This window comes from Schistocerca americana, chromosome 4, assembly GCF_021461395.2.
Source record: "Schistocerca americana isolate TAMUIC-IGC-003095 chromosome 4, iqSchAmer2.1, whole genome shotgun sequence".
NCBI lineage: Eukaryota > Metazoa > Arthropoda > Insecta > Orthoptera > Acrididae > Schistocerca > Schistocerca americana.
This window is the reverse complement of record NC_060122.1, coordinates 556892246-556904898: the sequence shown is the minus strand read 5'-3', so window position 1 is coordinate 556904898 and position 12653 is coordinate 556892246.

The window sequence follows — 12653 nt, the reverse complement described above, 5'->3', positions numbered from 1 at the left end:
TCACCTTGGTTTCTTTTACTTTGTACGAAAACTTTCACGCGGCCCTGTGTGACATGAAAAAGTAACCACCGGCTAAATTTGTTCGCCATTATCTGTGACTCGAAGAGATAATCACTGAACTATTGCTTCTGTCAGATAAATGCCTTGTACGTCGCTCTAAACTCTGTTTTTTTTTGAGAAAAAAAAGAAGCATCGGAGTTAATGGGTTCCCAGCTGCAGTGGCAGCAGGAATCCTCAGTAAATTAACGCGACAATGCGAAGTGCTACAGCTGGACGCCAACAAAAGGCAGCTTTTAAGCAGTGGCTGATATTCGGCGACCCTCACGCCAGTCCACCGAAAATTAACACAAAAATCCATCTTTGCTGTGCTATTTATCTCTGAGCGAAGCTAAATGGAGTCTGTTTTATTGCACATAAAGCTGAACGACCTCATTTGACCAGCAGTTAAACGAGTTAATTGCAGAGTATTATTGCGCGCGATAGCCCTGTTGTTTGCTGGCGTGGAATTTCGCTTGTGAAATAAACCGCTGGAAGGCGAGTACACACAGAGACTTTTGACATCAGATAACGACATCCCTGAGCTGCCAGGAGAAAGTGATCTCACAGCGCTACACCCTGAAGCAATGCACTCTGTTACCTAACTCGTCCATCTCGTATGGACTTTGTGGAAATTATGTTTAGAAATTTGCTAGGGAAGGAAACCTGCACTGCAATCTTAAAACTGAACAAACACAAAACGACCACGGCCACAACATTCATAATATGTTACCCTTCAGCTAGAAACTTCACAGAAAAGAAAGAGTATAATATTGGTAAAGCTGCATCATTACATTGTATTTCAAATAATGTCTTGGTTACGACTTACTTTGCTACTGCAATAAATGTAACTTTAGTCAAATAATTTTCGATTTTTTCAGTGATCCTAGTATCAATTACATTTTCTCTGGATAAAATTAAGCGTGCGAAATGTTTTTGATTTAACACTACTGGAATCAAAACTAGATTTTTTTTTTATAGAGAGTACTGAAGTTTTTCAGAAATGTACCGAAATCTGTTTGTTCGAAATACTTTTTGTAGTTTAAAAAACGTCGTAACCAAATTGACATACTTGAAATATAAAGTAGTAATGCTGCTTTGCGAAACAACTTTTTTCTTACTTCCAGCTTCCTAGTAAGATTTAAACAAATACAGCCTAAAACAAAAAAAATGAACGGCACACCATGAAGGAATTATCCGAATGAGCTGGAAATTGGTAGAAGTGATGCACTTGTACAGGCGAACAAATAATTACTATTTCAGAAAATTTAGATGAGTTAGTCAAGAGAAAGAGATTCACAAATTGAGCAAGTCATTAAAGTGTTGATAATCTCTAACTCATAAGCAAGCAGTTATTCGGCTTGATATTGATTCCTTCATGGACGTCGTTTTTTTTTCTGGTTAAACTGTATATTTACTAGCGTCAAACATCTGGACGGAAATGAAGTTCTAGAGACTGGATACTGAAATCAAAGGAATTTCAAGAGGTGAAAAACTGAAAAAAAATATTGGTCCCCTATGAAATGTAGTGCCGAAGAAAAATAATAAAAATGAAATAGATAAAGTACGACCTAAAGATGCGCCAAGAAGTCAAACATACGAGGCTATAAAAAAAATATTCCTGCAGAAGATCGTAGTACAAAGCGTGACCCGGAAAGCTCTTGACCTAACATCGAAAACTACGGAAAGTAATTCCAGAAACCTTATTCAATGTGATTTCCTTGAAAAATAACACGTTTCTCCGAGTTTTACCTCAACGTCACTACACCGCTCGTTTTAAAATAGTTCCTCGGTATCTGTAAATCATATCTTAATACCCAGTACGTTTCTCCTGTAGAAGATGTCTCACATTTCGGATTATGAGTCCAGTGTATTCAAGATATTGCAAGAATATTCTGGAACAACCTTTACTGATAACGCTGGGCGTCTTTGATGCTGAATAGTCGGCTTCTGTTCACTGTTTCGACAACTGTTTGGCTCGTAGGGAACAAGGAATTAATGTGTTACAATAGACCCAACTCCATTCACATTAACAAAGCGGCATACAAAAGTACAGAAATTAGACAAAAATATGGAAATGTCGCGAGACATGCATGCTTAAACAGAAATGCCGGTGCCAGCCAAACCTGCAGGTTGTGCTGTTGTACCCTCGTGCTCATAAATTAAGGATAATGCTGATACATGGTGAAACAATGCTCTGGTAGGCGGTTTGCGGATTTAAATCACCTCGGGATATGACCATGCGCTGCATTTGACCTACGGTCGTCGCACGGTGACGCTGGCAGCAGTCCACATACTCAGACATGTGTTGGTGCATGTCAGAGTACAGTGCAGCGAGTACGTGTGCAGACTTTTCAGACGTACTAATGGTGACTGTGTGTTAAATATGGCTCAAAGAACACATATTGATGACGTTACGAGGGGTAGAATACTAGGGCGACTGGAGGCTGGTCAAACACAGCAGGTCGTAGCACAGGCTCTACGTGTGCCACAAAAGTGTGATCTCAAGATTATGGCAACGATTTCAGCAGACAGGAAACGTGTCCAGGCGCTACAGTATGGGACGTCCACAGTGTGCAACACCACGAGAAGACCGATATCTCACCATCAGTGACCGCAGACAGCCAAGGAGTACTGCAGGTAGCCTTGCTCGGGGCCTTACCGCAGCCACTGGAACAATTGTCTCCAGACACACAGTCTACAGATGACTAAACTGACATGGTTTATTCGCCTGGAGACCTGCAAGGTGCATTCCACTGACCCCTGGTCACAGGAGAGCCCATAAAGCCCGGTGTCAAGAACACAGTACATGGTCATTGGAACAGTGGTCCCAGGTTACGTTTACGGTATGTTCCCGGTATAGTCTGATCAGTGATTCTCGCTGGGTTATCATCTGGCGTGAACCAGGAACCAAATACCAACCCCTTAATGTCCTTGAAAGGGACCTGTATGGAGGTCGTGGTTTGATGGTGTGGGGTGGGATTATGATTGGTGCACGTACACCCCTGCATGTCTTAGACAGAGGAATTATAACAGGTCAAGTGTATCGGACGTCATTTTGCACCCGCATTTTCGGGGGTGCAGCGGGTCCCACCTTCCTCCTGATGGATGATAACGCACGGCCCCACCGAGCTGCCATATTGGAGGAGTACCTTGAAACAGAAGATATCAGGCGAACGGAGTGGCCTGCCTGTTCTCCAGACCTAAATCCCATCGAGCACGTCTGGGATGCTCTCGGTGGATGTATCGCTACACGTCTTCAAACCCCTACGACACTTCAGGAGCTCCGACAGGCACTGGTGCAAGAATGGGAGGTAATACTCCAGCAGCTGCTCGACCACCTGATACTGAGTATGCCAACCCATTGTGCGGCTTGTGTACGTGTGCATGGTGATCATATCCCATATTGATGTCGGGGTACATGCGCAGGAAACAGTGGTGTTTTGTAGTACATGTGTTTCGGGACGGTTTTCTCAACTTATCACCAATACCGTGGACTTACAGATCTATGTCCTGTGTGTTCCCTATGTGCCTATGCTATTAGCGACAGTTTTGTGTAGTGCCACGTTGTGTGGCACCACATTCTGCAATTATCCTTAATTTATGAGCATGAGTGTATTTGACCACGAACGGCCCCTGTACAATGTTCGCAATACATTGCAAATATCGTGGTGAGAATGGTGGTCTCTGTAGCGGTGAGAGCATTATATCGGAACCAAGTGAATTCGAACGTCGGCAAATTTTTGATGCTCGTATGGTGAGTGCTTCCGTGACCAAGGTAGCAGAAGTGTTTTGTGTTTCAAGAGACACAGTATCGAAAATTAATACCACATACAGGGAAAGCAGGAACAGATGATCCGTTGAGTCACAACGCGGACGAAAGAGTACTAAGCGATCGCGATGGACCGTCGTTGAAGAGGACGACAGCTGCAAAAGTCACTGCAGAACCGGATGTCGCAATCGCGAACCACGTCAGCACCAAAACAACACGAAGGGAGCTCCATTAGCTGGAAACTGCAGATCAAACTGGAATTCCAAAGCTATGTATCTGTGATGCAAATGTCCGTAACTCGAAAACGTGGTGCCAAAGCCATCAAACCTCGACTGTGAAGCGATGCAAGAATCTCATTTGGTCGGATGAGTCTTCTTTCCTACCATTTCCAACTTCTGGCCTACTTCTCAAGGGCGAAACGTGGTGTGGGTTCGGTGATGATATGGGCAGCCATGCTAAGGTATTCCATGGGCCCCATGGTTACTGTGCAAGGTTTCTTTACGACCAAATATTATATGACCATTTTGGCTGATCAGGTCCACCCTACCGTACTACGTTTGTTCCGCAATGGTGATGCTGCGTTTCAAGACGACAGGACCCCTGTTCACACAGCTTGTATCGTCAACGGATGGTTTTGTGAGCACCAGGATGAATTGTCGCGTCTCCTCTGTCCACCACAATCACCATGGCTAATCTTACTGAGCCTTTGTGACCTACTTTGGACTGAAGGGTACGTGATCGTTCTCCACCTCCTTCATTGTTACCTGAACTTGCCCCTATTTTGCAGGAAGAATGATATAGATCCCCTTGAAAACCAGTTTATTTGTCCATTCCGAGGCGACTGGAAGATGTTTTGAATGCCAACGGTTTTCCTACACCGTATGAGGTAAGCTAATGTGTTGAGTTTGTGGTGTTTCCATATTTTTGTCCACCTCCTGCAGCTCCTTCGGGAGAAAATTATTAACGAATAGATCATAAAATTTCGTCACGGATTTTTTATTATTATTTTTGTACTCCGAACAACAGTGGCAACATTTTGCAGAATATGTCCCACGTTTTTCTATAAAATACTTCTTCTCTCAAATTTCCTCCACTATAATTCATTATTCTTAGACTTCCTTGACAACATTTGTTGACGTTGAGCTTTTAAGAGGTTCTTCGTTTCTGCTCTGTTTAAACCTCGTAAAGCTATGTTTATATCCAACAGTCCATTGCATAATGATGCAAAGCGCAAGAAGAGATCCTCAACACCTTTGCGAACATAAAATGGGTTGCATTTGATGTTAAAAACTCTTCAGTAAGAAGTTAACTAAGACTGATATAACTTCTCATGTAAGGGATATTGACAACTCTACTGCTTTTAATTAGTATTGCTTGGTGGTTGTGCAGATACTACTAAAATTTTTTCAACAGTTCCGCAAAACAAAACACTGGGTACTGGACAGGAAGGTCACCAATTTTCGTTTAGTGCGTATGAAATGTACTAAGCTACGAGAACAGATGTTGTTGCGGTATTTAACCCAAAGACTGGTTTGATGCAGCTCTCCATGATTATCTTCTGCAAGACCCTTATCTCCGAATAACTACTGCAGCCTACATCCTTCTGAATCTGCTTACTGTATACATCTCTTGGTCTCCATCTATAATTTTTCCTCCCTCACTTCTCTACAACATTAACTGGCGATCCCTTCATGTCTCAGAATGTGTCCCATCAACCGATCCCCTCTTCTAGTCGGGCTGTGCTACAAATTTCTTGTCTCCCCAATTCTGTTCAGTACCTCCTCATTAGTTACCATCTAATCTTCAGCACTCTTCTGTGGTATCATATTTCAAAAGCTTCTGTCTCTTCTTATCTAAACCGCTTATCGTTCATGTTTCTCTTCTACACACAGCTACATTCCAGACAAATACTTTCATGAATGACTTCCTAACATTCAAGTCTATATTCTATAATAACAAATTTCTCTTCTTCAGAAACGCTTTTCCTGCAACAGCAGATATACACTCCTGGAAATGGAAAAAAGAACACATTGACACCGGTGTGTCAGACCCACCATACTTGCTCCGGACACTGCGAGAGGGCTGTACAAGCAATGATCACACGCACGGCACAGCGGACACACCAGGAACTGCGGTGTTGGCCGTCGAATGGCGCTAGCTGCGCAGCATTTGTGCACCGCCGCCGTCAGTGTCAGCCAGTTTGCCGTGGCATACGGAGCTCCATCGCAGTCTTTAACACTGGTAGCATGCCGCGACAGCGTGGACGTGAACCGTATGTGCAGTTGACGGACTTTGAGCGAGGGCGTATAGTGGGCATGCGGGAGGCCGGGTGGACGTACCGCCGAATTGCTCAACACGTGGGGCGTGAGGTCTCCACAGTACATCGATGTTGTCGCCAGTGGTCGGCGTAAGGTGCACGTGCCCGTCGACCTGGGACCGGACCGCAGCGACGCACGGATGCACGCCAAGACCGTAGGATCCTACGCAGTGCCGTAGGGGACCGCACCGCCACTTCCCAGCAAATTAGGGACACTGTTGCTCCTGGGGTATCGGCGAGGACCATTCGCAACCGTCTCCATGAAGCTGGGCTACGGTCCCGCACACCGTTAGGCCGTCTTCCGCTCACGCCCCAACATCGTGCAGCCCGCCTCCAGTGGTGTCGCGACAGGCGTGAATGGAGGGACGAATGGAGACGTGTCGTCTTCAGCGATGAGAGTCGCTTCTGCCTTGGTGCCAATGATGGTCGTATGCGTGTTTGGCGCCGTGCAGGTGAGCGCCACAATCAGGACTGCATACGACCGAGGCACACAGGGCCAACACCCGGCATCATGGTGTGGGGAGCGATCTCCTACACTGGCCGTACACCACTGGTGATCGTCGAGGGGACACTGAATAGTGCACGGTACATCCAAACCGTCATCGAACCCATCGTTCTACCATTCCTAGACCGGCAAGGGAACTTGCTGTTCCAACAGGACAATGCACGTCCGCATGTATCCCGTGCCACCCAACGTGCTCTAGAAGGTGTACGTCAACTACACTGGCCAGCAAGATCTCCGGATCTGTCCCCCATTGAGCATGCTTGGGACTGGATGAAGCGTCGTCTCACGCGGTCTGCACGTCCAGCACGAACGCTGGTCCAACTGAGGCGCCAGGTGGAAATGGCATGGCAAGCCGTTCCACAGGACTACATCCAGCATCTCTACGATCGTCTCCATGGGAGAATAGCAGCCTGCATTGCTGCGAAAGGTGGATATACACTGTACTAGTGCCGACATTGTGCATGCTCTGTTGCCTGTGTCTATGTGCCTGTGGTTCTGTCAGTGTGATCATGTGATGTATCTGACCCCAGGAATGTGTCAATAAATTTTCCCCTTCCTGGGACAATGAATTCACGGTGTTCTTATTTCAATTTCCAGGAGTGTACATTTTATATTCTCCCTACTTTGGCCATCAATTATTATGCTGCCCAAATAGCTACTTTAAGTGTCTCGTTTCCTAATCTAATTCCCTCTGCATCACCTGATTTAATTCGATTACATTCCCTTATCTTTGTACTGCTTTTGTTGATGTTCATCTTATATCCTTCATTCAAGACATTATCCATTGCATTGTTTGCTGTCTCTGGCAGAATTACAATGTCATCGGCAAACCTCGAGGTTTTTATTTCTTTCTCTGGACTTTAATCCCTACTCCAAATTTTTCTTTGGTTTGATTGCTCAACGTACAGACTGAATAATTTCGGGGATAGGCTACAACCCTCACTCCTTAGGATGTCTCTCCTAACAGTCGTTAGGCAAACAGTCGTTAGGCACATATTCTTTCAAATTTTGGCAAAACAAATTGTCTAGTGCGATATTCGTTTTATAGATGTGTGTTAACTGGGCCAGTAAAACACAAAGAATTACCAGTACTCCAGGAGCGACAGCACTCTCCACACTGACTGCTATTCCCATGCAAAAGCGCTGCTCAGTTGCTGCTGGACTACTGTAAATCCTGCTAAAGCCAATCAAAATTTACTCTTTTCTGAAAATTATCGTTCTTTTGATAATTAATTAAAATATGGAAAATGTAATTTAGTATCTTCTGTCCTTCTTATTTTGTAACACAATAAAAATTAAGTATACATCTGTAATTATTTATACGTATTAATCGGTACAACAGTGATCTACTTTAGCCTAGGAGGCCGCTAAAGTCGATCGCCATTGAAGTAACACAGAAACCGGCTGTAGAAGTTTGTGACAGAAAAGTTGATCACTATTGATGGAACAAATACAAAAAAATCACCTAGAACCTATATTAATGTATTATAACTATTAATTAATACATTATTTATGAATTACAAACTGTTGGAGTTATTCAAATAACTTCAGACTTACTCAACATTCATGGAAATAGGGTTTCTTAACAAGACATAGCCTATCACAAACAAATAATGCTATTTCATCACTGTAAAAATGTCAATATGTTAACTGATATGTGTAATTTCAATATTGGCATTAATAAATATCGATATCGACTGATATCTTGACCTCTCACATTGGGTACAATATCAACCTTCTTCACAGAAGCTTCAACAGTTTGAGGAAAGAGAAAATATGTTTTTTGTGGGTGACCCTTTTCCTCAAGAAACTGATTGTGAGGTCCTCTACCTCATCACTGATTTTAGTAATTTTCCCAACAAAACATTATGGTTTACACTATCACCTTTCAAATCAACGAGAACAAGATCTCCTACTGTGAAATATTCTCTTCCGCAGAATCACTCTCAATATTAGGTCTGTCAGAGACATCTCCTCTTTCTGCTTGCACTTCCTCATCCTAACTGAGAGAAATACACACTCTTTTGCCATTTTCTCCTTTAGGCCCCACTCTAATTATTAATTCAATCAGGCATGTCTTCACACCCTCCTACCCCTGTGTCATATTTATTCTCACTTTCTCACTACAGCAAATATCTTCCATGTGAATACCTTTCCCCTTTCTCCTGGCCAACTGCACAGTTTCTCCAAAGAACTCTCTGTAGATGAGCAATGAAGACAACAGTCCAGGATGATTTTCTGGACCTACTGTCATCTAAGTTTGAGATTTTCTCACAGACATTATCAGGATTGAATGGGTATATCCTGTAGGCCATGAACGATGGCTTCACATTTGTTGCAGACTTCAGACCAGCCTTATCAAAGTCTTCACAAAGGACAGCTGGAAAAGCACTTTTGCAAAGGAGACCTCTGTTCATGTTCTTCCATTGATTTGACATTTTATTCCAAGCACTCTTAACATGTAAGAAATTTGCAACATCCAAAGACTGACAGAGATGTTTTCAACTTGGAGATAGTGAGACAAAAGACATGTCAGTTCCTTCGCAAAGAGATAAATAACTAGATAGATTAAGAACTATGCAGATTGTCACAAATTACAACTTTATGCCCAGTTAATTTTCTTACATGTGGGAGCAAAAGTAATCTGAACCAATCAGTAACATTTGGTAGGTCAAACCAACCAGTAGCTCTTCAGTTTAGACTGCTCGTCACACACCTCCAGCCCATCGTCCTTGGTAGATGTGTTTTTCCTTATAGTAGCATATTTATAGGATATTTTTCAAAAATTCTCAGATTTCAGACCAAGATTTTAGTTTTGCTGTTTCCATCATACAAAAATTTATCTATATCTGTGAACGAAATTTTCATTTCTTAAAAAAAAATAAAAAACAAGAAAATTTTTCTTTGTAAATAAGATCCACGAGATCTTGTTTATCTATACCTCCATACGATATTTTCATTTAATTAAAAAAATAAAAAATCTAATAATTCCTTTTCATAGATCAATTCTCCAAGTTTGTGTTTATTTCAATAAATGTACCACATTTCCATTTTATTTGAAATTAAATCTAATACAGTTTTTCGTTATAAGTAAGCTCTAAAAGATTGTGTTTATCTCAACTAACAAACGAACCTCTCATATTATTTAAAAATAAAAATCTAATACATTTTCTCTTTATAAATAAGCTCTGTTCAAACCTCATCTATTTATACCCTCGATTGAAATTTTAATTTAAAAATTCAAAGGAGCATTTCAACTGCAAATTTTTCGTTTTTAAAAACCTTAATTTTTTATATAAATAGAAGCAAAACAAAATGTACAGCAAAGCTGTACTATTTCAAAACATAGAAAATTACTGTAAACAAAAACAAATATTTAGTTATCCTAGTTTAGAAAATTATTGTAAAGAAAAAGGTTGTTCAAATTTAACTGGACATGAACTATGAGAATTTATCGATTATTTTATTATGAAATAAATGAGGAAGAGAGAATTAAGTTATAAAAATATCAAGTAACATTGAACAAATTGTTAAACAAAAATACTAAAAATTACTCTAAACTTAATCAAGGAAAATTAATCAATCTTGCTCTAAATCCTGTTGATGATATTAACAGTCTAATAACAATAATAAGTTAAATGAAAAAATCTTTAAAAGAAAATCATCAAATCTGTAAAACAAGTATTCAATGTTATCAATATACTGAGGATAACATTAAATTATCGATAGTGAGAAATATTATCGAAAGCTTCTAGTAAATAAATATCAAGAAATTAAACAAACAAAACCTATCTGAAAAATTGTTCAAGTTGCAATTTTCCAGATGATGCTAACTTTTTAAATTACACAAATGAATTAATAGAAAAGTCTCTGCTTTTAGATCAAGACTAATTACTTATGAAAATAATAATAATGATAATATTGCTGCAACACAAGAATTTCTCAATCAAATTAAAGAAGAAGCAATCACTAAATTTAAGAATATTTTAATACAAAGAAGAGTAATTAAAGATAATATGAAATTTTATTGCAATTTTGAAAAGCAAGTAGAAATATAAGAACTTAATTTTAAAACAAGAAACGATTTTTTATTAGGAACAAAGAATTTCGATTATTATCAAAAATTAATAAATAAACTACTAATTGAAATGGAAGAAATTCAAAGGAAAAATTCTGGTTTGTCTTTATTTTATATAAATAGTTTAGAATAAAGTTTTAACAGACACAATCCCGTTTCTGGTCCTTCTTCTATCGATTAACAATAATAAATTAAAGATAAAAAAGCTGTCATTAATCTACAAAAGACAGATCAAAAACGTTTTCTTTATTCAATAAAATCAGCTTGATATCAAGTATATCACGATGGAGAAGTTCTTAGTAAATGTAAAAATACTGAATTAGAACAAGATATAATTTTTAAAAAGAAAAATATCAATTTTCTTGTTCAGTTAACAGATAATCCAAAGTCTGAAAAGAAGTCAAATATTTCAATTTATGTTTACACTTATGATGCTAAACTTAATGTATATCCTCTTTACCAAGCTAAAAACAAGGAAAAAATTTTAATCTTCTTTCAATTTGAGAAGAAAAATTTACATTATTGTTGGATAAAAAGTCTATCTAGATTAATTAGTTCACAAACAAGTTAACATAATAGAAAAATATATCCTTGTGATAGAATTTTAAGATATTTTCATTCACAAGAAAAATTAAACAGTCACGAAAACGATCATAAATAACATAAAGAAGTAAAAATATATATGTCTGTGCCAGATGAAAAAATTAAATTACCACTTATAATGATTCATTACAAGTCCCTTTTGTAATTAATGTAGATGTCAAATGTCTTTTAAAAGATGTTAAGACTTCTCAACCAAATACTGAAAAAACTCATTTAGTTGTTTTGTTAAAAACTCTAAGGTGATATTAAATAACCTATTACAGATATTGCCAAAGATTCAGCAAACAAATTTGATGAAATATTAAACAAGAATCTAGAGTAACCACTGAAGTATATGATCAAAATGTACCAATGATAGTATCAAATAAATTTTAAAAAGCCAAATCTGTGTTCTACTCGTCAAAAAGGATTTACTGTTGGGGAAAAAAGCAAGAGATCACTGCCATTAAACAGGAAAATATCGAGGAAGTGCTCACAAAGTTTGTTATCATTATTATCAACATCCTAATTGTTTTCCAATTTATATTCACAATTTAACAAATTATGATGTTCATTTGTTTATTACAGAATTAGCAATAGATCAAGAAGATATTAACGCTATTCCAAATAACGATAAAAAATATATTTCATTCAGTAAAAAGATAGTAGATGCATTAACATTAAGATTTTTGGATATATTTAAATTGATGGCTTCGGGTATTGGTCAACTATCTTCTAGTTTTACAAGACAACAATTTAGTGAAACAGAAAATATTTTAAAGGTGAAAAATCAGATTTAATAATTAAGAAGCGAGTTTATCCTTACAAATATATGGATTCTGAAAAAAATTACAAGAAACAAGATTACATAAACAAGATGTTTTTATTTGAGACTTAATAAACATTATATTTCTGATAATGTTTATAATTGTGCACAAACAACTTGGAAGAAATTCGAGATATGAGATCAAAATTTAGTTGAATTTACAAGATTATATGATAAATCAGACATCTTAATTTTAGCAGATATTTTTGAAAATTTTAGAGATACAAGCATTATAACTTATACACTGGATCCATCTTGCTATTTTACATTTCCCCATTTATCTTGGGACTCGATGAAAAAAGTTGAATTAGATTTATTAAAAGATTATATGAGTATCTTTCATGGCAAAGGAACTCGAGATGGTATTTCTCAAAGTACACTAAATCAAATAATAAATATATGAAACATTTTGAGCCAGGAAAACAAACAAATATATTCCATATTTAGATGTAAATAATTTATACAGTTGAGTAATGTCTCAATTTTTACGATTTCAAAATTTCAGTTGTTTAGAGCAAAAAAGTTTTAATTCTGAAA